Source organism: Nanorana parkeri, unplaced genomic scaffold (assembly GCF_000935625.1).
Source record: "Nanorana parkeri isolate BGI_ZX_2015 unplaced genomic scaffold, ASM93562v1 scaffold68, whole genome shotgun sequence".
NCBI classification, from domain to species: domain Eukaryota; kingdom Metazoa; phylum Chordata; class Amphibia; order Anura; family Dicroglossidae; genus Nanorana; species Nanorana parkeri.
In genome coordinates, this window is record NW_017306336.1 from 2,291,446 (window position 1) to 2,318,297 (window position 26,852).

Consider the following 26,852-nt stretch of genomic DNA (forward strand, 5'->3'; position numbering starts at 1 on the left):
CAGAGTGGGTGGGCGATGTGGGTGGATGCACAGAGTGGGTGGCAGTGTGGGTGGGCGCACAGAGTGGGTGATGTGGGTGGGTGCAGAGAGTGGCTGGGTGCACAGAGTGAGTGGCCAGTGTGGATGCACAGCATCTCACCTCTCTTCCTCTGGCCAGTTCTAAGGGCTTGTTCACACCACATACAGTGCGTTCCAGCGCGGTTAGCTGATGGAACGCACTGTAGCGCATAGTAAACTACTCCCTGTGTTCTGGTGCATGCAGCATTACTCCTGTGCGTTCTGGTGCGGGCACTTGCACTGCGGGCAGGCGGGCGTGGCTGCGGTGCCATTGACTTCAATGCACCACAACGCCCCTTCCCGCCCCAGAATGCACGGGAGAGTTTACTATGCGATACAGTGCGTTCCAGCAGCTAACCACTCTGGAACGCACTGTATATGGTGTGCACAAGCCCTAACCCTGCTTTCTCTACTCTAGGAGTCTAGGACCTGACTCCCCCCCTGTCCCACCCCCCTCATTCAGTTCCCTTGGAGTGGGAAGGGCGATTTGCACATTAATGAAGCATGGCGGGGTATACATATGAATACCGTGGCTCATTAATATGCAAATCCCACAATTAGCATATGAATGAGCCACGGACAGTGTTAATGGCTCCTGCAGCTCAGTAGATATGAGGACAAGACTGAGAGACTGCAGTCCCTGTCAATCAAGTTAAGGATACCTAAGCCTCTTTCCTGCTCCAGACCGGGCCCCCCCTCCGGCCCGGGCCCCATAGCGGCTGCGTAGGCTGCTATGGTGGTAGTTACGCCACTGTTTCTGGGATTTGTACTCCTCTACAGCAGGTGGCATACTGCATTGCTATATAATGTATTGTTGAGATTTGTACTCCCGCACTTGAATCATCCCGAAACCATAAAGTCTATAGGATCCCCCCCTCAGCGACACCCACCACGGTCCTTGGAAAATTCTTCTTCCACAAGACCAGTCCCTGGTGCCAAAAAGGTTGGGGAACGCTGGTTGATAACATTGCATGCAGACCTTAATGAAGAACTCCAATTAGTAGGAGGAAGAAAATGCAGTTAATATTTATATATAAATTTATGTTACACACATTTCTATTTCTGTACAATATGTTCAAATGTCTTCCCAGCAGGTGTACATAATCACACTGTGTGCCCTGGATAACTATGTCCATAACACATAGAAGCAGCACATACTATACGCTTTTAAAGTCATACAATCAACATTCATCTAAAAAATGGTAAACAGCTTATTAAGCTGAGAAATAGTCCTGCTACACTCACAAGTACTCCTCTATTGCTATAAGAGGGTACATATGTACTTTAGTCTCATAACATTCATGTGCATTTAGAGGTTTATGTGCTTTACTCCTATTTGGAATAACTCAGGCTTTCCAGGAATTAAAACGACAGAGTTAGAACCGGCCAGGGATAACGCGGATGCATCAGCTGTTTTCTGACAATGTTCACAAATCCTTTCAATGACTGCAAAATGATGTTCAGATACCAAATAATAATGTTCACCAATATTTCCTGCTTTTTTTTGTGCTACTCAAACATGATTACAGTCTAGCAATCCCAAAGGCTTAATAATATCTATTCCTATAGCAGCCTTTTATTTAGGTTCTTGGCCAGCGTTCCAATAAAGTATAGAAGAACATAGAAATCCTCCTCACAATCCTCGTCGTCACACTCTGTGACTGACCAAGTTATTTTCTGTATCACACTACAAATGTTTGCATTCTGTAGTCCTTAAAGAAGAAGAACTCCAGGAATTTTTGTTTCTTAACTGCTCATTTTTGTGTAGGTTCAAAAAATGTATACTCACCCAATGCTCTGAGTCAGCTTGCTCTTTGACCGGTCCCTAAAGCCTCTCTCAACCCTCCCCTTCCCCATTTAGACACCTAGTCTAAAATGAGCACCTAAATCTTTCAGTGCAAGGTTAGCCCCACTGCAAGGGTCAAGAAAAAGTTTTCCTGGAGTTCTTTAATTTTTGCAGCTCCAAATGTGGTCTGGATCCAGGACATCTGATATGTCTCAAGCTTCTGTCATACACATCGAAGTGCGCCTAATTAATTTAGGCGGGGCAGGGAGGGGCAGGGAGCCAAACTTCAACACAGCTGGAGTGCCAAAATTTGACTAGCCCTGCATTAAACCAGTGAAGTGAGTATACAAAGAGAATCATAGAATACTACTGTATATGCAAGTGTAACAACCATCTCTAACACTATTGTGGAATCGGGCCCTTTAAGGAAACCTTGATGTTGCAACTGACCGGGGTCCTCGGTTAACCAGAGACTTATGGGACATGAGTTCTTCACCCAGGAGGAGATAATCAGGACTGTCTGTGCAGGAGTACATATCCCAGAATACTGTGAGGGCAGGGGGGAGAGGCACTCTGCAGAAGGACGTTTGGCAGCATTCCCCGGGTGGAGGTTGAGAGAGCAGGACGTGTGTGCTGCAGATTCGAACCAGTGGGTCGCCGTGTTTGCATCCGGTATCTCTGCTTACCCTACCACTAGACAGTGTGGAAGGGAGAAAGCGAGCGGATCGTTACATCAGATGAGGTGATTGAGCGGGCCGACCAGAGGGACGTCGGAGACCGCTGTGCCGTCACTGTGAATGGGAATCGTGCTGAAACAAGCAGACGCCATATCGGATGAGTGGGACTTCTATCGGCAGAGCCTGCTGACCCATCTCTACACCTTGAGCTGATCTTCTCCTGACAGACACCCTCTTACAGTGTGGAAACTCCTGGATGTATAACTCCCTCCTGGTTGGGTGAGAGGCCTTGGGCCTACACTTATTGATTGCCATTAACACTGAGTTCAACATTACTTACATTGGGCCTACACTTATTGATTGCCCTTAACACTGAGTTCAACATTACTTACATTGGGATCCACCGTTGGCTAGCCGAAGATAAGACCACTGGCCAGTTGGTTAGCTACCCAGGTGCATTGGGACTGAGACAAGGTTCAGTGTTACCATTTATTCTGTGTAGGGAGACTGTTGTCAGTACTGGTATACAGTCATCTGTACAGTGGATTTAAATCTATTGCTTGAAGAAGTATCTTGCTTTATGAAGTACTCCATTGTTTGCTTGTTGGTATTGATATCTGACATTCTATGTTCAGTAAAACTTCTTAAACCAACTCAAAGTGTGCCGGCGTACTGTGGATCCGTAATAGAGGTTTCTTATAGAGGAAAGACAGGGAGACCCGTTAGTTCAGTTTACTGTAGATCACCCCTTCAGAGCCACCAGTAGTGTTATCTTATATTGGGATAGCGCTGACCGGGAAGGGGGAGCGCTACACAAGAAAGGGAAATATTGATTAAAAACTTACTTTAAACCAACATTAATGAATAATAAAGCTAAATACAGTATGCTATACAGAATACTCATCAGGAGCTGGGAATGTATTTATCCCTGCCAGAAATCCTCAGCATGATTATGACCAGACATTGTGTATATAGCGAGATGGGGGAGATGGGGAGTTTATATATATGAGAGGGGGCTAAGGTATATGTAGAGAGGGGTGCAATGTATAAAGAGTGTGTGTGTGGGGGGTTATACAGTGGCGGAACTACAGCCGGTGGTGCTGCACCGGGGCCTCAGCCTGGGGGGGAGGGCCAGCACAGTCCCTGTGCATAGATGGTGGGACTTGCCGGCTGCCTGATAGCACCGGATCGGTAACCAGCGGCCAGCAGGCCCCCAGTCTCTGCGCCGGGAGTGTCGGATCATCCAAAAAGTATTGTTGAAGCAATGCAGAATGGCACCCTCTATAGAGGACTACAAATCTCAGCAGTACTTTATACAGAAATGCTATTGTTATATAAAGTATTGCTGGGATGTGTAGTCCTCTATAGCCTGTGCCATTCTGCATTGCTGTAAATATTAGGGAAGCACCGAAAATGGCACTTTTGGCTAAATGCCGAAAGTGCCATTTTTCTGCCGATACAGCGGCGCATCCCTAGTTTCTTTCCTCCCCACTGGGTGCTGCTCTGTGTCAGCCGGCCGAGCGCTGCGGGAGGAGAGCGCTGTGTTTGTGTTTTTTTTTTGGGGGGGGGGGGCCAAAGAAAATGCTTGCACCAGTGCCCTTTGTTCCTTAGGTCCGCCACTGTTTCCTCCCCACTGCTCCTCTATTTTTCCTGCATAAAACCTCAAATGTCTGCAAAGCTCCAACATGTCTCTCTGTCTTCTGACTTCTTTCAGGTCTGACAACGCTTTAGAACTTTGTATGCTGGTGGGATCACTCCATAGCTCTAAGGATTCATTAGCATTGTTGGTCCTCCACCGACAGACATACCTGGCTGAGCTTTGCAGTCATGTGACTGCTTAGAAAAAAGTTTTACAAAAATGTGGAAGGAGATTATTGGCGGTCATGCCTCAAATATAAACAAGCTCCAAGTGCGTTCAGCTTTTAGAAACGGGCTGAAACTTCTCTGCAGTGATCTTTTAGGATCTTTGAATGACTTCACAGTACTGTTTGTTATGAATACATAAAAACATTAATATCCATTACCAGGGGACAAGTGCATTTAAATGAATATTCTGCTTTATAAAATAAAAACAACAAAAAAACCCACTAATATTGCAAAAAGAAAAACATGTGCATTTAATATTTTTTTGCATTGGAGCACAGGTGTAATGCACAGGCTCCTCCAGAGTATTCCTACCGAGGTACATAACTTCAGGTACGAGGCTGGAGGAAGCTATCAATGTCTACAGGTGTGGTGGTGCCATGGCACTTGTACTCTATTAAGAACTAGGGGTTCCTCTACTGCAGTGGAACTGTGAATGAATGATTCAGCTGTGTGGACAGAGTCTGCAAGAAGCACCTTGCAATTCAGGTAAGTGGGTGGGGAGCTGCAGAAGAGAACCATGTCACCCAAAATATGGGTGGAACATAGAACATGGTTTTAAAGGCGAAATTATCCTTGTGGTGTTAAATGTGAAATTAGCATCATGGTGTTTAAACTAGGGATGCACCGATACAGATACTAAACCAATCAGGAAGCCGGACAGCAAGTCATTACCTGCCCCCTCCCACCTCCCCCCCGGCTTAATGCTTGGCCAGGAAGCCGGCTCCATGCTTCCTTGTCACCTGGTGACGAGGGAGCATGGAGATGGCTCCCGCCTAATAAGGAAGCCGGGCGGCGAGTCATTACATGCCACCTGGCCTCCCTAATGGGACTTCCGGTATCGGTATTCGGTATCAGTGAGTACCGAAAAACCGGTATCGGTGCATCCCTAGTTTAAACGATATATTTTTATTGCAATTTACATAGCTAAACTTTTTTCCCAAAAAATCTACTCAATGTGTATTTGTTTTAAAAGGCGAATAATGCCAGGGTATATATTTATATATAATAAAACTATATCTCTAAAATGAAAACCATGAGAAGACTTTAGATGGTACAGGATCACTTAATGAGTCAGAGTCACTACACTTTCCCCAGCTGCCAATTACTGGGAGAACAGACATCCCACTATTTGTGATGTGTGAATACTTGCTTTTCCCTTACTCCACATCATGATTAAAATGAACACTATATAATTAGACTTATGCTGTACAGTGAAAAGGAGCAAGCATGGAGACAGTCTAAGAATATTTTAAGTACTCTCTGGATATGAAGACAATAAAATGAATATTTATAGGTCTGGCACAGCTTGGATCTTACATGAAAGACTCATGAAGAATGTAGTTTAGATATTCTCGTAAATAAAGTAGAACTGCAGCCAAGCTATGGACAAATATTTTCAAATTCTAAACAAGCAGCAATAACCTTAAGGCACCCTCCTAACAGATCAGGTCCGGCTGTCAACTTTTCAGGTGGATCTGATCAGAAGCCCAATGTAACTCTATTGGCAGCCAGATGTAAACGGATGCAGGTTACCCCCGACTCCGTCTAGGTCCGGAAAATAAAATGGAACAGAGTTCTGCTTTGGCAGACCTGCTTGTGACAGATTGGAGGTAATGGGATATAAACGGACACGTCTGCTCACATCCAACTGCCCATAGAACTAACAAGGGCCCATACTGCTTAGTTAATTTCTCCATTGCAAGATGGAGGTAAAAACAGAATGGACACAGATGTCACAAAAGTCACATGGCTTCTGTTCTGCTCCTATCAGCAGGGGATTCATGCATGGGTTCCCTGCTGATCGGAACTGACGGCACCCATGTGAAAAAGGGCCTAAAACATATGCCCGCCCTGACCTCTGTAGTTGCATGACAGCAGGAATCTGATTGGTCACAAGAGTCACGGTCTACGTTTTTCATTCAGGTCTTTCAAAACTGATATATTAAAGGATTTACCTTCATAAACAGAGCAGTTTTGTGGGTGACAAGTAATGTAATAATAAAATGTGGCAGTCATTAAAACACCCATATAATTTCAGGCATTACAAGTGAGTCAAATCACATAAAAGAATTGCAATTCAACATCTCTCTGGAGCATTTTATGAATAATTCCACAAAACGCGCAGTTATAGTATTCATGCCCAAGGATCCCACTCACTGTACAGTGTAGGCCAGAAAGCTTTCTTTAGAAAGATAAAGCGCATCAAAACCAAAAATGGATTCTTTTGCCACTTACCAGTCTTTAGATGAGTTGGCTGCAATTGTTTTCATTTTTCAGGATTTTTCCTTTATATTTACCTAGTAATCCTGCGAACTACATATCTACTGTCCCTGAATGGCTACACTGACCTCTCTAGTAAATATATGGAGAGAGCCTTGGTTGTCACCCAGGCTAGATTTCAAACACGGCTGCTTATGTGTATCTCTATTACATGAAAGTTATGGATATTAATGATTTACAAAAGGAAGATCTTGTTTTATACCTACAGTATAGCACAGGAAGTTAATTATTCACGTTAAGGTCACTGCAAAGGACAAGGGGGCACTCTTTGCGACTGGAGGAAAAAAGGTTTACCCTTTGCATACGGAAAGGATTCTTCACAGTTAGAGCTGTGAAAATGTGGAATAGACTCCCCCCAGGAGCTAGTTCTAGCTAGCTCGATTAATTGTTTTAAAAAACATCTGGATGTATTCCTAAATGGACAGAATATTACTGGATATTGAGTTCTTATAGGTATATTAAGCATCAGAGATTGTTGATCCAGGGAATATCCGATTGCCTTATGGGATCAGGAAGGAATTTTTTTTCCCCTATTGGAGCAAATTGAACCATGCTTTATAGGGGGTTTTTTTCCTTCCTCTGGATCAACATTGGGTAATTGTGGGCATAGTGTTCTGTTTAGGCTTTTCTGTTTTTTTTTCCTTTCTCTGCATCTCTTAGGTTGAACTCGATGGACTTGTGTCTTTTTTCAACATGACTAACTATTGCAAGATCATTAAGATTCTGTACTTGCTGAAAAAGTTCTTCGCTTGGGGGAAAAAAAAGAAAACTAATGCAGGCACCACATCGAAGGACTGGTAAGCTACAATAAATTATATTTTTGTTCTTGGGTTTAGTTATCTTTTAACCAGCAGTGTGTCTGGAAAACAAAAAGAATCTGCATTGGCATTTGGACTAATTGTGTAGCAAAATGTGCTTTCGTCACAATCCCTACAGCTCCTAGACCCGTTATTGTTCACCTTCCAAGCACAAGTAGTATACTAGCTTTCTAACATACCTGCTAAATGCAATGAGCATGTCTGCCTTTGCTTGAAGGTGATGCATATAATCAATGGCCTATATACAGTATATAATGCAGTGTGAGTGGTGTATCCTAGCATACTGTACATACTGTACATGCACACAGCACCTTTTTTATTGTTACTTCTAAGCTCGCCATATATATCAGTAGAATTTTGTTAGGAAAAAAAATCAGTTTTCGGAACGTTTTTTCCATTTTCAATTGTAGTGACAAAAAAATCAAAGGAGCGGGATGTGATTTTCATTCAATTCTAAATCAAATGTTAAAATCAAACAAGTGACATTCATCAAGTCTCTGATGGCATCACTGGATGTTCTGAAGAGATTTTTCGTATAAATGTTCATATGAAAATCTACCAATTTATGGGCAGCTTAAATAATTTTTTTTAAAAACATGAAAAGCTCTTTAAAGTGATATTAAAGTGACATTAAAGTCAAAATTTTCCCCCATCCACCCAATGTTAGTGTCAGCACTTACCTTAAATGATGTCTCTAAATCCGATATTCCTCTTCTTTCCTGTCCTTTTCAGCCTTCTCTCCAGCGCTGCTGCGGGTGTCCGATCCAGCGCTGACTCCTCTCTGCTTGCTGGCACTTCCTGTGCCACAGTGTCTGCATGCGGGTGCACACGTCCATAGACTTACCTTGCGTCTCTCCTCGTCTCCCGGGCCGAAAATGCGAACTGCGCATGCGCCCGCCCCAAGATGCTTTGCGGGCGCCCGAGCAGTTTCGGATTCTCGGACGGGAGCACACGGCAAAGACTGGTAAGTTTAAACCGCTGTTAATTCTTTTTGCATATATCTACTGTTTGCTAGAAACCCTTTAAACACTCAGGTTTTTTAGCTGAATGCATTCTAGGCAAGAAATAAAACATGGCAGAGTCATTTCTGTTCTTTTTTGTGCCAAACACAACATACCCTTCCCGTCATCACCGCCAGCCGCTGCTCCACAGCGCTGTGTTTCCACGCACTTCCAGGCAGTGGAGTGCACACCCAAAGTGTTTCACTTGCACAGTGCACTAGGGACTGCTCGGGCTCCAAATGCTGGAAACCTTGTACAAGGAGGAGGAAGGAGAGGGGAAAAGGCAGTGGCTTCTTGCCAGTGTGTGTTTCTTTGGGCACAAGAAGACTCGTCCATAGCACTAGCCGGCAACGCGTACGTATGGGTGGCTCCATGGGACCCTAGAAGGGAAAGGAGCCACCCTCAGAGTGGATGGCTGTTTACATACAAGCGTTCCAAAGTCTATAGAGATGCCCAATCGCTTGTATTTTGCACGCGGGTGTGCGGCCCCCCTGCCGCCGCAGCTGATCCCGAGCTACACTGTGCCAGGCGCGAGCGGCTCTATCACTGGAGATCAGTATACGATCTCCCTCCGGCCTCCTCTCCGGTCTCTGAATGCAGGAAATTATGTATATTACATCACGTCCGCGTTCAGCTTTCATTCCTGGCTACAGAAGCGGGGGGATGCAGATCTGTGCTTCATCAGCTTCTCTGGGGTTCTTTAGGTGACATTAGGGTTCTTAGAGACCCCCGATGTCCCTATAAAGAGGTCCTGTCACTGTATATTGGCTATCTTCTTAGCTCCCCTATGTCATAGGAATAAAGTTAAGTGGGGAAAAAAAATAGTTTAAAAAAAATTAAAGTCACAAAAAAAGAAATCACAAAAAAAAAAATTAAAGTCCCACCCCCTACATACACACACAAACATGCGAAAATTATGATTGTGCCAATTACGCGGCACATGTAACGTATGACTGTGAACGTCGCAGTGAGAGCAATAATTTTAGGGCCATCAATCACTGATAACACTAAATTGATGAGCAGTAAAAGCTTTTAAAGTGTTGCCTATGGTCAATTTTGGGTATGGTAGGTTGCGATGTCATGGGTGCGCGCTTGATGTGTTTGGTGTCTATTTACCTGACGTGACCCCGTCTTTTATATTTTACCAAAATTTGGGGTAATAATAAATGTTTCATAACATAATGTAGCGAAAACAGGTTTTTTTTCAAAATTTTCGGTAGTTTTTTTCATTATATAGTGGTGATTGATTACCACCAAAGGAAAGCTCTATGTGTCTCCAAAAAAATGGTATAAAATTAATTTCAGGACAGTGCTGCATGACGGAATAAATGTCAGTCAAAAACCACATCGATGAATACTCAAAAACGGCCTGGACAGGAAGGGGGTGTAAACACCCTGGTCATCAAGTGCGGGTTAATAACATTTCTGCTGGAGTTCCTCTTTTTAAAAAAAAAAGTTATACTCACCCGATCCTCCGAGCTGGCAGCACTCCCTCTAGCCTCTCTCCTCCTCCACTGCAGCAATGGTATGTCCCTCTGCATCCTCACGCCCGATACACTCTATTGGGCATGATGACTCAAAGATTCCTAGACCGCTGCAATGGGGGAAGGGAGATGCTCCAGGGACTGGTTTAACCAGTTGACATCCGCGGTGTTAAACCCCCTTCCCATCCAGGCCATTTTTCAGTATTCAGCGCTGCGGTACTTTAACTGACATTTATTCCGTCATGCAGCGCTGTACTGAAATGAATTTTATACCCTTTTTGGGGACAGAGAGAGCTTTCTTTTGGTGGTATTTATTCACCACTGGGGTTTTAATTTTTTTACAAGCAAGCCAGCTCAGAGGATAATTCCATAGTAGCCTTCAACTTTCAGCAGCTGTGGAAAATACATGTCCCTGTATGTATTACACAGGGCAGAACTAACTTACTCAAAAGTGCACAAATGGAAACATAGCAATTGACCATAGTAACCAATCAGCTTCTATGTTTCATTTTCAAATCTTAACTGAACAAACTGAAGATAGAAGCCAATTGTTTACTATGGGCAACTGCACCAGTGTTTTGCTGTCTGCTTCCGCTTCTAAATGCAGCTTGTTTGGCAGGTTCAGCCTGAATGTATAGAATTATTACAATGTTGTGTGTCCAGTGATAATAAAGTTATGAGGTTTTCAAACTATTTCAAACACAGATTCATTCACTTACAATGAATGCTGCTCCTTTAGGTTTAAACGTTTTAGACTTGCAGAATCAGCTGGTCTCCTGAACACTGCCTCAGATATCATGTTGTAGTGTGCTGCCTTTCCCTTGCAGGGTTCTATGGAGCCACCTTTGCGTGTGCTAGTAAGCTGTGCGCACCTCCACAAACACACAGACAAGGCAGCCACTCCCCTCCACTCAACTCCTTCCTCCCTTCTTTAAACTAGTAGATGAATAGTTGGAGTCAGGTCAGTCCCTTGTGATCTTGTACTGGACAGGAAGCCGAGCAGAGAGAGTTGGAGCCAGCTGTTTGTAAACATGATGGCTGTAAGTGCTTGGGATGCACCGATACTAGTAACTGTATCGGTGCTGATACCGAATATTTGGGCGATTAGTCGCCCAAATGCTCCGATACTTACCTCCGATACCGGTACTTCTGGGCAGAGGGAGACCTCCCTCTGACCAGCAGTGCCAAGGGAGCATGGAGCCGGCTTCCTTTCCAATCAGGAAGCCGGGAGGCGGGTTATGACCTGCCTCCTGGCTTCCTGATGGCTAGGAAGCTGGCTTCACTTGTTGCTAGGCAGCCTGGCTTCCTAACCAATCAGGAAGCTGAGAGGCAGGTAATGACCCAAGATGGACAGATCACACGTTTTTTAAATTACCTTACAACCATCGCAAGACAAAGGTCTTGCGATGGTTGAAAGGTGTATGGGCACCTTAACAGTATGCCAGGTTCACCAAGTATTATCTCAGATTTCGTTTTGTCTAGTCGAGCCCACAGCTGTTCTTTATTTCACTATTCTCAAAACAACCTGGAGTGGACATTCCGCAGCTGTTTATGTGATTGCTTCTCTGCTCAGAGCTAATGAGTTTTGATTTTTTTTTGTTATTCATCCGCTGTAATATTGACACAGAATTGTACCACCAGAATGATTTGTATTGTTTCATTTTGCGCATGGATAGCTTAAAATTAATCGTATACTGTCTCAAACAGTCAGATGGTACAATTTGTTCCTGAGCAACTGGGCTACACTCTGACAGAATATGGAAGAAGAACAACTGCAATGGATGGCCTCATCATTCGAACAGTTGGGACATTTTTCAGTTGGCCAATGTTTTCTCAGAGAATGTCAGAGATTGACTAGCAATCACCAAACAAATACATGATTTGTATTGTTTGATTTGAACCACTGATAGCTTATTCTGACTGCTTGTTATGAAGCAAGGAAGATTGCCTGAGTCGGTCCATGTCCTTTAAAAGCCTAATAATATGGGCCCATATTTTCCCCAACTGGGTGTTGCTGTCTATGGGCAGCTGATCTGACATGAACTGAACAATGAAGGTATAAAGGTAAAAGAGGAACTTTTGATCATTATCTAACGGTGCACATTTTGGAAATACTAGCGCCAGCACGTAATACACTTAGCAGTAGCTCTAGACTGTTCATGTGTAAAATGAAACAACTTTAATGTATCCTTTCTGAACACCGTGTATTAATTACCTCCAACAGCTTTTGCCACTGGCATGAATCTTTGGTTAAGGAAGGAATCAATTAGGGATTGCTACATGAGCTGATTGTTTCACTATACAAGCAATGTGTGTTAGTTTTGTTTTTTTAAAACCTTACAGGGTCCACATGTAAGAGGTTTTATGCTCATAGCTGCTCCTTTTCATCTGACATGGGACCTACAGACTATAACACAAACCTCCACCTTAGTTATGGACCATCAGAATTGCACTGTGAAATGGACATGATAATTCATACCACCCACTTGATAGCCAAAATCTATACAAAGTAAGACTGATTCATGTTACATAAATGTAACAATTCAGGAGCTGTCTATACACTAGTCCACTCTAAACTTTATTCATGGCTACAACTGTGGCTAAATGTACTTGAAAAAGAGGGTTATCTCACTCATGGAACATGACAAGAAATGGTTCTACAAGAACTGCCCAAATGTAGAGATGGTTTTACAAGAATTTTGCAGATATAGAAATATTTCTACAAAAACTTCATAGATGTAGAAATGGTTCTATAAGAACTGCACAAATGTAGAAATGGTTCTACAAGAAGTGCCCAGATGTAGAAATGGTTCTACAAGAACTGCTGTATTGCTATATATATGCTCTATATTTGTAAAGCGCTGCGCAAACTGGGAATAGAAGGTTGGTGCCCTAGAGGAGACACATTTTTAGAGGGTTACTCACAAAGCTAGCCGAAGCATCACCCATATCTCCGGCTGATCCTTCGGCTAGCTTAGGCTAGAACCGAAGGGCTGCTGTACGGGCTATTCACTATAGCCCGTACAGCTCCCGAAGCTGGCCGAGCGGCTCAGCATAGCCGAAGACATATGCTTCGGCTCGACTGAGCCGAAGTGAAACCGGAAGCGGGCCGAACAGCCAGCCATTGGCTGGCCGAAAGCCTCGCCACAGACAGCTGGGCAGAGCCAGTTGTGATCTCACGGCTGGCTCCGCCCAGTTGCAATGACAGATCAGAGTCCCCAGGTTACCTGGGGACGGTAAACTGTCATTAAACAATGACAACTTGGCGGAGCCGGCCGTGATGTTGTGGTCAGTTGTGGTATCACTCACAATATATAGGCACCACAATGCACTGCGGTACACATGTTGGCATGCATTACAGTAACATTTGTCTTGCCACGCATTACTGCAATGCACAAATTTGGATCGACCCTGAATACAATCTCTGTTCTATGCAATATAATAATATTGAATCTAGAGGCAGAGTGCAGTGAAGAAAACATTTTTAACTTTTCTTTTGAAAAAACAGCATTGATCAAAGCAATGTGCAGTAACTCTAAATAGCTAATTATATTTAAGATAAGAAAAGTCACGTCGGAGTATCTCATGTAATGAAATTGATTATTCTGATGTCACAGCACACTGCGAGCTTCTCACAGTGTGCATTAGAACCTGCAGCAGGTCAGGTAGAGCCTGCCTCATTGGCTGGAGCATATCCAGCATCAACTAGCTTTTTCCTTCCCCAGCCTAACTATTCCTAGCTTACCCCTTCTATTCACTAGATTTTAGTTCTTTCAGTGATGGAGGCTCAGCATCACATGTGGGCTTTACCTAGTGTGGTCTAAATGCCAATGCAGTCTGCCTAGGCATCAAGGTATTTTGATATTTACATAATTCCTTCCAAGAGCCAGTCTATTGCTTGCATCAGGGCTGAGGCGTACTGAAGCAGGGTGCTGTGATGCTTTCAGGAATCTATGTACAGCACCCTGCCGGCCCCTCCCACTAGCCTTGATTTGCTTACATTGCATAGAGAAGCAGGAAATGGGAGGGAGCTATGGAGCGTTGGCCTGCTGTATGCTCTGAGCTGCAGTCCCAGGAGGCAATGTTAGCACCTCAGTGGTTACTGCAGCTGGGCCCTCTTCTTACAGCCTCCCCTCCTGGGTCATGACCCACCACCCGGCTTCCTGATTGGCTAGGAAGCCAGCTTCACGCTACCTAGTGGCACTGCGAGGCAGCCTGGCTTCCTGACCAATCAGGAAGCCAAGTGGGAGGTCATGACCCACCAGTTGACCTCCTGATTGGTCAGGAAACCAGGCTGCCTTGCAGTGTCGCGGGGGAGTGTGAAGCTGATGTTCTTTTAATAGAACACTGGCTTCCTAGGCAATCAGCTTGATTAGCCAGGCCCATGGTACCTTGGGATGCCAGTATCGGTATTCTGCATCGGTGAGTATCGGAAAAAATATCGGTACGCTTTACCGATAAAATCGGTATCAGTGTATCCCTAGTTAAAATGTTACAGAAGTATGTAAAGAAATAATTCTAGATGTTATGACCTAGATCAGGGGTGCCCATAAGGTCGATCGCAATGCACCAGTGATCACGTAGCGATCACTGGTAGATAGCGATGTCCTGTCTTCTCTGAATCCCCGCTGCTCTCCCCCATCTGTATGCAGCGGGGATCCGAGGAAAAGTGAAGCTGCAGTCGGCGGCGGGGGATGAGGCCGCTATCAATGATATGTACCAATCCTCTGTGCAGGACAAACACTGGAGCGATCAGCTGATCACTCCAGTGTTTGTAAATAACTGGGGACACATAGTACTATGTGTCCCCAGTTATGAATGAACACAATGTGATTTACATCACTTCCTGTTCATTCATGAGTTTCTCAATGGAGAGAAGCACTCTGTACAGAGGCTCCTCCCCATTCAGAAACTGGTGATAGTAAATATTTTCTGAATGAATGGGAAGCCTCTGTGCTTTCCATTCATTTAGAACAGAGGCTGCAGAAAAAGAGATTGAGGATTTTGTGTCCTCAATTTCTTTTTCTATTTTAAAAGGGAAATATCAGGGGGCTGTTTAGACCCCTAATATTTCCCCGAAGCCCCCCAATAGTAAAAAAAAAAAATGTAAATTAAATAAGAAATAATAAAAAGAAAAGAAAAAATAGTAAAAAAGTGCAAAAGGAAAGGGACGGGACACCTCTCCCCGTGTGCAACGTCGGCAACACGAGCACCGCGGGAGGATAGGACGCCCATGCCTCTAGAACGCACTGGAATGCGTTCAGGGGCGTGGGGTTGCACCGCAGCCATGTCCTCCGCCCACAGTTTGATCGCCCACACATTAGGCACATTAGTGCCTACATTCCGGTCCAGTGTGATCTGCAAAAAATATATTGCAGCATTTTTGCAGATCGCACTGGACCAGAAGGCAGGCACTAAGGTGCCTGGGTTCTGGGTGCAGTCGATCGCACTGTGGGTGAGGGGCCTGGCTGCGGTGCCATTGACTTCAATGCACCACCACGCCCCCTCCCGCCCCTGAGCGCAGGTGTTTTTTCGTTGGTAGATCTCATTGAGCTCGTCATTTGAAAAGTAGATCTCCAGACGAAAAATTGTGGGCGCCCCTGACCTAGATGATCAGTTCACAGCAAAGCCCTAAGGCGAGGTTCACACCTAGGCAATTTATATTTATATTGCACAAAACACAGATTCCCTTTGAAGTAAATGGGGCCAATCGTCTATCGCGCACGAAGGTGCAGGATTTTTACGTGGTTGTTGCACGTTTATGGCTTCATAGACAACTCTGTGCATTAAAAGCCGTGCCGTTTTCGTGCATTTTTCAAAGCAAAATCACACAAAAAAAAAAACCCCAACCTCAATCGCCTAGGTGTGAACCTAGCATAACTGTCAAGATCTGGAGCTGGGAGACCATCAAACCATTTTCTTCTCCACTTACAACAAAGTTTTAGATGGAGTTCTGTTTTAAAGAGACTTACTTTTTAAATAATTAATAATTAAAAAAAAATATTTCCAGTACATGAATCTGTCAATAAGCAAATAACATACTAAGCAAGCACAAGTATGGGAAAGACAGCAAAAAATAGGCAAACAAAACGACCCCTCATGAAAAGAAACTAGTCCTGCACTAAAAAACTGTGTTATGTGGCCTGATCAGTGTTTCTCAACCTTTTTTTCAGTCACGGCACCCTTTAAAACGATGCAACATTTCAAGGCATCACAGTCTAAGATGAAAAAAAAATTAATGTAAAAAATCAACATGTGGTCCCTCCAAAATCCATACCAAATGCTTATACAAGATACGGTTCTGGTATAGATTTTGAGGGGGACCCCCAAGCAAAAACACACACAAAAAACTGTGGGATTCCCCTTCACATCAGAGTCCCCTGAACATTACAGCCCCCCTTTCACTTTAGAAGCCCCTCTTTACATCAGAGTCCCCCTCTTTCACATCAAGAGCCTTCCTTACATCAGAAGCATGACTTTGTGGGAAAATGTTGAGGCACCCCTGAGGAAACTAGAAGGCACACCAGGGTGCCACAGCACCCACATTGAGAAAGGGTGGTCTAGATATACACAGCTCCAAGTTGTGCAAATCCTGCTAAGTTTACACATAGGCAACGTTTCCAGCTGCATTCTGCATTGGCACAAGGCTCAAACCAATTCCCTTTGCACAATCTCAGTGGTGCATATTTAGCAAATTTCACATTGGGCCTTTCATTATTCACACAGAGGTTCAGGAAGAGCATTATTCAGGACCAGGTATGTAGAGTCTAACTTGCCGATCAAATATATCCACAAACAGATTTACTGTGACACGCAAGGCCCACTTACTGGATAAGTCAGAAACAAACCTGTATATGCTATCTACATGGCATTCCTGGTGTCACTTACACATTTGTATTCCCTGTAAATACTGATTTTAAAAAAACTTACTTTATGGAATTTTGTGCATTAACTGCTTTATTCTGTCTTTCCAAGAAACTCAATAAAGCTATTCAAAGAGCAATGAGGATGTGCAAGGTGCAGTAACTCATAGCAATCAATCAGAATGCTACAATCAGATCAGACATCCTTTTTGGATTGGTTGTTATGGGCTACTGTACTTTGCATTTATATTGTATTTGTTTTATTAAATAATCATGATGATTTTATTTGATAGAGCAATGCACTAAATAGCAGTAACCTATAACAATTAGTACTATTTTTTTTACATTGTTCTAAACTGGTGGAAGGTGAGATAAGGTTGCTCTGGGTTACTACTGTTAGAACACTTTTCACTGAATTATTAAATAAGACTGACAGTACATATATTTAACTTGATAAAATGTTTAAAATACACAGCAGAGTCACTAAAAGAAAATGACAGCTCATCTGAAGTGAGAGATTTCCATTTTTATGCCCATTTTTTATGCAGTATAGGATTGGCTTTAAGGCAAAGGCAAATGAGCTTTACAGAGACACCGGTCTGATGTATATTATATGTCTTAATCCATCTTGCACACATTGTTAACCCGTTCTACTGTATCATTGGCTTACACAATCATATCCTGAGAGATAAAATGACTTAGTCAAGGTCAACCACAGGTATGCCTCTACTAAAGCCATCACTTTGGCAGCAATGCATTGATTAATGAGATTTGAATCACCACCTTCCCATACAGTGTAAGCTTAGGAGTCGGGTGGGGTGCAAGCTCTTATTTAAACCACATTCACACCATATACAAGACCATCATTTTTCCTACCTTGCATATCATTGTTGCCTCTCATTAGCAATAGACAGTATTGACAGTGAGCTTCAGGCCTCCGTCACCAATGGGGTTAAACATCTGCATTGCAAGTTTGCTGACAGATCTGTCTGGGGGCAGCTTGCAGCTGAAGATGGCACATATACAACCAACTTTCTGCTACCAAAACATGCTATTTAGGCAGCACAAGTAGGAAAATGGATGCTTTACTTAGAATAACCTACCTTGCAGTGAAGGTTAAGCTGCTGGGATGTGGGACAGGCTGCACTGTGCTGGGTCCATTTATATCCAGGCAGACAGAGGCACCAGCAGCAAGTCTGGTGTGCTAGCAATGCTTGTACTCGGCTCACAATGATTCATGACTGCCGAAAGCCAGTGAAAGAAGCATCAGCAAGCATGCAGCAGCTGCCAGAGCCTATGAAACAGTAGTCCGTCCTTCCTCCTCCTCCTCCCTCTATCTCTCTCATACACGCAAGATGGCTTTCCCCTTTTATTTCCTAGTCCTGTGACTCCCAGCTGTGGCCTGTTCATGTACACACAGGGTCACATCACTCCCAATAGCCCCCCTCCCTCTCCTTCTAAACACCTAACTGCCTCCTCCACCTCTAGGCTCTTATCACAAGAAGTCATCTGTAGCCTGTAGGATGGACCAATCCATTGCAACTATGGGTTGTAATTTTTTTTTTATCCTGCTGTATGCAGCATCCAGCAAAGAGCTTAGGGACTCCTATGCAGAAGGGCATTAACGAGGATTACCTGGTACATCCCAGACCTCCCTGGACTGTTTTTTTTTTAAAAAGAGACAACTCTTTAACCTTTTCTGTGCCAGAAGAGCCGGTGTCGTGTCAAATTCCGTAAAATAATATGCGATTCATTCCTTTACTTACATTTACTCTAAAGGCAGCCCAGCAGCCATGTTTGTGTGGCTGGAGTTCATTATATCTGTAGTTCAACACAAAAGTTCTAAGCAATTTAGTTTTATTACACAGTATATACTATATGTTCAGTACAATATATTCAATGTAGCTTTCTGGTACAATAAATCGCAACATACTAGCTAATAACAAGACTTTTGCCTGAGTGCTAAATATAAAGTCCAACTACCATTCGCACTGCCACGGTCTCAAAACCACAAGGTATATGTGATGCCCAGGTGACCACACGAATGGCGCCGTGCAAAACACTAATAGTAAATAAAAGTAATTCACCGGCACACACTTGAAGGGTTTTTAAAGTGTTGATATGTTTATTCAATACCCAATGTCACATACTGTCATACGGTGCTAAAGTTTCGGGTCCGCACAGGGATCCTTCATCAGAGCGACAGTGACAACAACACTGTCGCTCTGATGAAGGATCCCTGTGCGGACCCGAAACATTAGCCATGTATGACAGTATGTGACATTGGGTATTGAATAAACATATCAATACTTTAAAAACCCTTCAAGTGTGTGCCGGTGAATTACTTTTATTTACTATGACTGCTAAATATAACACTAAGTTCTAATAGATTTGTAAATATATGCTAATTAAATAATAATACAATAAAAGGAAGTGAGAGCATACTTGCAAGATAACACACAAGTATTTATAAATAATATATAGTAAATAACACGAGAGATATAAATAAATAGATAATGGATACTGAAGTTGGCCATACACAGCCTACAGAGCTGAACAATGTGAAACTTCATGAAGATATTGATGAAATGCAGTTTGAGTTTAGGGACCCCTAATATAAAGAATGAGAGCCTGTGCGCATTTGTTTTTTACATTTGCCATGCATCCTTATTGATTTCAATTGGGTCCTGAACATGCAGCAAACAGGGAAAAGTAGTGCACGTAGCACAATCTGTGACATGCTTCCACTTTTTTTCCTCTGCGTTTTTGCATGTTTTAACGCGTGCAAACGCTGAGGAAAAACACTTGTTTTCCTGGCCACGTTTGGGATGCCATTAATAGTAATGGCACAGCAAGCGCATTTTGCATTCTTTACGTGTTTCACAAATGAGCGTCAAAGCATTCATTTTTTATGCGTTTGATGCACGTATGCAAAACGCTGAGGTGTGAATAGGGACTAAAGCTGGCCATACACTTGTAATTTTTTCTCGTTCGGGAGGTCAATTAACAATTTGAAGCTTCATGAAAAAAATGATGAGCTGAGGAGTTTGGGGACTACGAATATAAAGTATAAGAGCCTAAAGCTTGCCAACTCTGAAGAGCATGGATGGGGAAATCTACTCTGCCGGCTACCGTATTCCGACAGCCGATGCCGCAACTGTCAGAATACCTGAGCAGTGACTTCTGCTGATTGGCTGCAGTCAGGCTTCATTCACATATAGCGTTTGCGTTTCCGGCACGGTTTTCTGCACAGAAGACCGTGTGGGTAAAAAAAGTCAAAATTTTTTAATAAGGATGTACTGATATATCGGCTGCTGAAACATATTTTCCTGGCGATACATCGGCGCATCCCTGCTTTCTTTCCTCCCCGCTGGGCGCTGCTGTGTGTCCCAGCGGGGAGCAAAGTGACAGCCGGCCGAGCGCTGTGTGCGGCCGGTGTCTCTCCTCCCACACCTATCACAGTCTGGCAGAGCGGTGTTGGGGCGGAGACAGCCCGCGCTGCCACAGGAGGCTGAATTCTCCTCCCTGCACCGCTCGCTCAGCCTCCTGTGACAGCTGTCAGAGAGGAGAGCGAGAGCAAACACTCAGTGATCGCTGAGTGTTTGTACATAATTGAGGATATGGTATGTTGACTATAACCTCAATTATGAATGAATGGGAGTGAGCTACATCACCTCCTGTTCATTCATAGTTGTGGTTATAGTAAACACACAATATTCTCATGTTATCAATGAACAGGAACACTCATAGAGGATTCCTGTTCATTGATAACAGGGGACACAGAAAAAGAGATTGAGGACTCTGTGTCCTCAATCTCTTTTTCTATTTTAAAAGGTCTGTTTAGACCCCTAATCTTAAATATTAAATAGCCGAAAACATGCAGAATCCGCCAGATTATCGCACTTGTACTATTTTGTGGGCAGCACGGTACGAAACCGCACGGTCCCTGCAATAGTCTGAGCGATGGACATTAAAGTGCATTGTTTTTTCCGTTTAGAGCAGCTCCGCGAGTATCCGTACAGCCGAATACACGCAGACAGCCGTTCCAGTGTGAATGGAGCCTCATGGTGCGGCCGTCAGCTTTCAGCCTGGGCCAACAAAAGTTGGTTGAAAAAAAACAAAAAACTTTTGGCAAACAGAGTGGTGCCGACAGGGCCACACACAGCTTTCTCAAATTCAAGCAAGGCATATCCAGCTTTATATAAAAAGCTCTTGAAAAGAAAGAGCAGTAATGTTTCTGAATCCATAACAATCCGTTAGTTGCTAACTTTGCAGTTTAGAGCAGTGGAAATAATGTATGATTGTTTGCTGTGGTTTACTGCATTGCACACATTGCTGTTTTCCTTATCAAACAAAGATCTTTATGACAGTGAATGCAAGAGGCAGAATGTATAGCAAGCAAATGAAGTGGCATCATTTGTAATGATAAAGTGCTGCACTGTATGTGACCTTAAGGATGCCATTTGCTCTTTCTGGACCATTAGGAATGAAGGAAGTAATGTTACAGATTGGATGTTGTGTACCCAACCATCATTATTTATATCATTCACAAATACATACATGTAATCCTAATTGTGAGCTGCATTCCACGGTGCAAACAGAAGCAGCAGGTCAGGTAGAAGACATGTATGTGTACATAGTATGTGAGGAGAAAGCTTCTCATATGCAGTGTAAGTGTCAGCTGCCTAGCAACTGGAAGATCACTAGGAAATATAAAAAGGGTTCTCCCACGGGGAGAAAAACACGCTAGTCCACACCGGCATATACTCATATTCACATATGCATCATTTTGGTCCCAGAGCAAGACTGAGCCACAGGAAAAGTGCAGTCTGCATAATACACTTCAATTAGAAGCAATTACATTGTTCTTGCTGACAGAATCCAGTACAGGTAATGGGGAACCTCTGCCTCAGATGGTGAGCTGTATTTATTTATACAGACAGGTGACCTACCAGGGGACCATACCAGGAAGACATTCTGCTACCGGTTTATCAGTCATCTGGAACACTGGCTGGATCTTAGCTCTCTGTATTGACATGTTGCTCACTTGTAGTTGGGAAACACACATTTATATTTTGTCTTGTCACAAATGAGGGTGATCTCTTTATGAGCCCCATTGCTTTGTGGACTGAGCCACTCTGATGCCTTAGGGTGCCCATACACTGTGCGAATTTCAGCTGGTTCTTGAAGAACCGGGCGAAATTCGCACAGTGTGTGCCGCTGTTGGCACCCTTTCGGCTGGCATCCCTCTATCAGGTGATCGAAGGAGCCGGTTAGAAAATCTTTGTACGACCAGAGTCGGCAGCCAATGAGCTGCTGGCTTTGTCCAGGTATTGTGACAGCGGCCGCCGGCTATATAATGCAAACAGAATACAGTGCAAACAGCAGGGTTCCTCGATCGACACACTAGTAGTGTTGATGAAGGAATCTGCTCTATTTTTTTCCGTTCAGCCCGCAGGTTAAACGAGAAAAATAAATAAGTGTATGGCCAGCCTAAGGCTCCATTCACACCTAGGCATTTTGACTCTCAAAGCTAAGCGCAACAAAATACTCAAGACAAGCAATCCCATTAATTTCTATGGCCCTTGTTCACATCTGAGCATTTTGTGGAAAGTAGAAAAACACCTGCCATTGGAAAAAGTACATGGGCTACTTTTTTGGCAGATTACAGCGCTCTTTGGTCCCATAGACTCTAATGGGAAACTTTGTGTGACAAAACATGCAACAAGTATAGATGAGACACCGGCACTCTAGATGTGCATGAATAACGCATCTTTTATTTATGTGAATGCAGCATATCACATAAGTGCAACGTTTTTTGGTCACACAGGAACCCCTTCCTCAGGCAAGATCACATGTCTTGCTCTTATGTCTTGCCCTAGGAAGGGGATCCTGCGAGGCCCCCGAAATGTTGCGATTATGCGATATGTCGCATTACCGTAAAAAAAAAAAAAAAGACGCATTATTCATTCACATCTGAAATGCTGGTGTATCATCTATACTTTTTGAATGTGACGGCGCCATCCGTCGACTACTGGTGCACCCACCAGTTACCTTCGGACTAAGCGGTCAGGAGTGCAATGGGTTCATGAAGTTTTCCAAAACGTGCAACAAAACGGTCAGGTGTGAACAGGGGCCATAGAAATGAATGGGATTCCTTGTCATGAGCATTTTGTCACACTTAGCTTTGAGTGACAAAACACCTAGGTGTGAACAGGGACTCATGCACATTGGTGTATTGCAGAGCAAATATAAATGTTTACATGCACACAGGTGTACATTTGCAAACATAAGTTTCCCCTGCCCATGCGCAAATGCCGGTGTGTACAAGTGCAGCATTTTCTGTCCATACATTGCTATGGACAGAAAACCGAAGCAGCTATGGACCCTGGGTGCAGCGAATAGAGGCGTATTTTACACTGTATGAAAATATGTCTGTATTTGCTCTGCATTATGCCATTGTGCCTCAGCCTTAAGGGGTTATTAAACCCTCCAGTGTTTTTGCCTATATCTACGGCTAGCAATCAGTAGATATATGCAAAAAGTGTTAAAAAAAAACAACACTTTAAAAGCAGTTTAACCGCTTGCTGACCAGGTGTTTAGACCCCCTTCCTGGACACATGAACCCGCACCGTGGGACAGGAAGTGCCAGCAAGGACAGAGGAGTCAGCGATGGATCGGAGACCTGTCGCAGCGATGGATCGGAGACCCGTCGCAGCGATGGAGGGACAGATGAAAAGGACAGGAAAGAAGAAGATGATCGGATTAAGAAACCTCATTTAAAGGTAAGTGTTTTAATTAACATTGGGGGGAGGGAAAATTATCTTTGACTTTAATGTCACTTTAATGAATGAGTGGCTTTTCAGCTGAAGTCTCCTATTTTTTTTTTATTCCCCTTTTTGAGCCCATGATGATACATAGGTTAATGTAGATCTAAACCCTAACTGGACGTTATTTACTTTGCTAAAAATTAGGGATGTCCCGATGCCATTTTTTCAGGCCCAAGTACAAGTACATCCCCAACGTTGACATCCCTGCTTTGGACATGTTTTCTGATTGTGACAATGGTGGACCATGTCTGCTTAATGTGTATCAGCACAATACAATACAAATCATGAGGGTTGGCAGGCAGAGCATGTTTGCAGTGTGCCTGCCACCCCCTTTCCGGCCAGAGCGTCCCTGATTGGTAACAGCCAGGCGGGGAGATGTGTAAGGGCCATACACATCTCTCCACCCAGCTGTAACCAACCTGGGACGCTCTGGCCAGAAAGGGGGTGGCAGACACACTGCAAACATGCTCTGCCTGCCAACCCTCATGATTTGTATTGTATTGTGCTGATACACATTAAGCAGACATGGTCCACCATTGTCACAATTTAGAAAACATGTCCAAAGCAGGGATGTCAATATTGGAGTGAGTGCATCAAAGCTTTTTTCAGAGACCAGCCGGGCTCCTGGCAACAAGTTGACATCACTATTATTTTTTGATTATGGTGACGCCATTTACCAAATCACCCAATACCCTGCATGAACTGTGGGCAAGCCTGTATGGTGTGCTACGGATGCAATACAACTCTTCAGGTGACGGGCATTTGCTGCACATGAGCATACTTTCCTTCTACTGTCCCTATAGAAAAAGGAACGATCAGCACCCACATGCACAGATTTTTCAGTGAGCTGTATGATAACAAAGGTTGTGTGCTTTTGACGGTTGTAATGCGTACGACCTCCATATAACCCAAACCTTGCCATCAATAGCCATACACCATTGGAATTATGTTCACGAAAAATAATTTTTAGAACGTTCACTCGATTTTCTAATAGCGGCAAATCAACAACCGCTTTCGACAGTAGTGACACAAAGATACTTTTTTTTTTTCTTTATGAACGAGATTTAAACAGTGACGTGGTTGGGAAACTCTATTCATTCCAAAACCAAATGAAATTTGAAACAACATTCATCAAGTATCTGATGGAATTATCGAATGTTCTTATGAGATATTTTGCATGAATGTCCATATAAAAACCTATCAGTGTTTGGTCAGCTTAAGATTGTTAAATACCCAAAGCAGTTTTAGGTCCATGGATGACTTAAGTTACGGTAACTAATTGGTAGGTTCATTAATTAGGTTCTAATTATCCTAGATAGTGTTTATTACAGGTTCATTTATTTATTGATTTAGGCTGATTGGTTGATCTGACAACTGGTCTAATCTAAGAGTAATCTACCTTTTTATGCTAACTTGGTATTTAAAAAAAAAAATTTTTCTTTTCTGCAGTAAAAACTGGAGCATCCATTTTACAATACAGATATTCCTCACTTAACGACCGAGTTCCGTTCCTACGACCAGGTCATTAAACGAATTGGTCGTTAAACGAGGAACTGTATACAGTACTGTACTGCATTAGTACAGTACTGTATCGTGTTGCAGATGTACAGTACTGAACAGTGTAAATAAAATACTTACTGAGACCTGCAGTGGAGAACGGAGTACAGCACTTCCGCCGGCGAGACGTAACACTGCCACGTTCCCGCACCTAAGGTCGGAGAGCTAGTCGTAAGTGCGAGTGGTCGCAAAATAGGTACGCCGTAAAGCGAGGAATGTCTGTATATGCTCTGTTGAACACACAAGGTTTTCGTCTTTTCTCATTGTTGTCATTTTGTTGTGCGTAGGGCAACCCATTGAAATGAATGGGCTGCCCTTTGCAAATGCGTGACAAACGCGGCAATATGCGCAAAAATGCTGCACACGCTCACTCACACCAAGTGTAATGGGGCTTATTGTGCGACATAACACGTGTTAAATTGAAAGAGTTAACACACAGCAGTGGACCGCAGAGATGTTAATGGGGCCTTACTAAACCCTACTCTGCACAAACTAGGTCATGCAAATTTAGCATGTTGTGCTGTTCCAAGGTGAACCAAGAGATACTACAGGCAATCTCATTTTAGGAGAATTGTATAATGTATGCGTGTATTTATACCTTCAGAGCACCTTTATACAATAGACGATGCTGAAAGCCAAATCTATGGTTTATTCATATGTATACTGGATGCTTAGTTGTCATTACACCTGCCCCAAAAACTCTCTCCCTGCCGACCGAGCTATTTAGTTCAGTTGCTAGTGTAGCTAAAAATTGTATGCAATGTTTGGATCAGCTCAGCACAGTATGGAGCAAACAAAGTATGAACTGAAACATTTGTTTTCCAATCTGACACTTGGGTAGGGTATATTTGGTAAACCTGTGCCAGGGAGCCTCCTGTTAGTGTCCACCTGATGACTCCTGAAAGAGGATGGTACAAAATAAAGCAGCTCTTTTTTTTCTACCAAACTTAGTTTTTTTTTGTATTATAATCTGCGGTTCAAGCCATTAACAGAATGCATTAAACCCAATTGTGTAAATTAATTAGCAGCCAGGGAACTCAATCAAATTGCAAGTCCTTATTTCTAACACATGTGGAAGTGCCCGTCTAGATTATGCTACAGAACCTTGCAGCTTCTCCTTTTTACAAAGAAATGCCTGCAAAGAACAACCATTAAACTGCATTAAAATATTACACAATTTGGCCAAATTTTACCAAAATTGCACACTCTGTGGCTTAACTGTGCATAAACCTTCTTTGGTGCATGGGTTGAAAAGTGGCATGCCTCCACAGTTTTAAGCGGTAGTGCAGGTACAAACACTTTGTAGGAGATTTACCAACTGTTTGATTGTATTCAGCCTTAGACAGTGTTTCACATATTGTTGACAAAAACCATCTTCACTGTGCTGAAGAAGCCCAGTAAGCCAAAACAATATTGGCCAGTGTTCTGGAAAGGTGAGAAATACTTAAGAAAGGCAGTCAGAAGAGCATTAAAACACTGGTTGGCCATGTTAAAATGTAATTTGCCTAGAGGTCCTTTGTTTTCTCTAGACCTTTTTTTGATGGGTGCTCCACCCAACTATGGCAGAGGGAAGCTGTGGGAAACTCTATGTCGAGACAGGACAGCTTTATGGTGTCTTAAGAGGCAAGAACCT

General features: G+C 43.3%; 1 protein-coding gene across 3 annotated transcripts in view; it reads right to left on the reverse strand.

Annotated features, from left to right (window-relative positions):
* RIMBP2 (RIMS binding protein 2) overlaps positions 1 to 26,852 on the reverse strand; it is a 250,479-nt gene that overhangs the window by 216,163 nt on the left and 7,464 nt on the right. The window contains exon 1 of one of the 3 annotated variants that reach the window (XM_018576486.1): positions 17,936 to 18,056. The exons of the other annotated variants lie outside the window; for them this stretch is intronic. The gene's annotated coding sequence lies outside the window, so the exon portion shown is untranslated. Of the gene's footprint in view, positions 1 to 17,935; positions 18,057 to 26,852 lie in introns of those variants that run through there. 3 annotated transcript variants of the gene reach the window in all.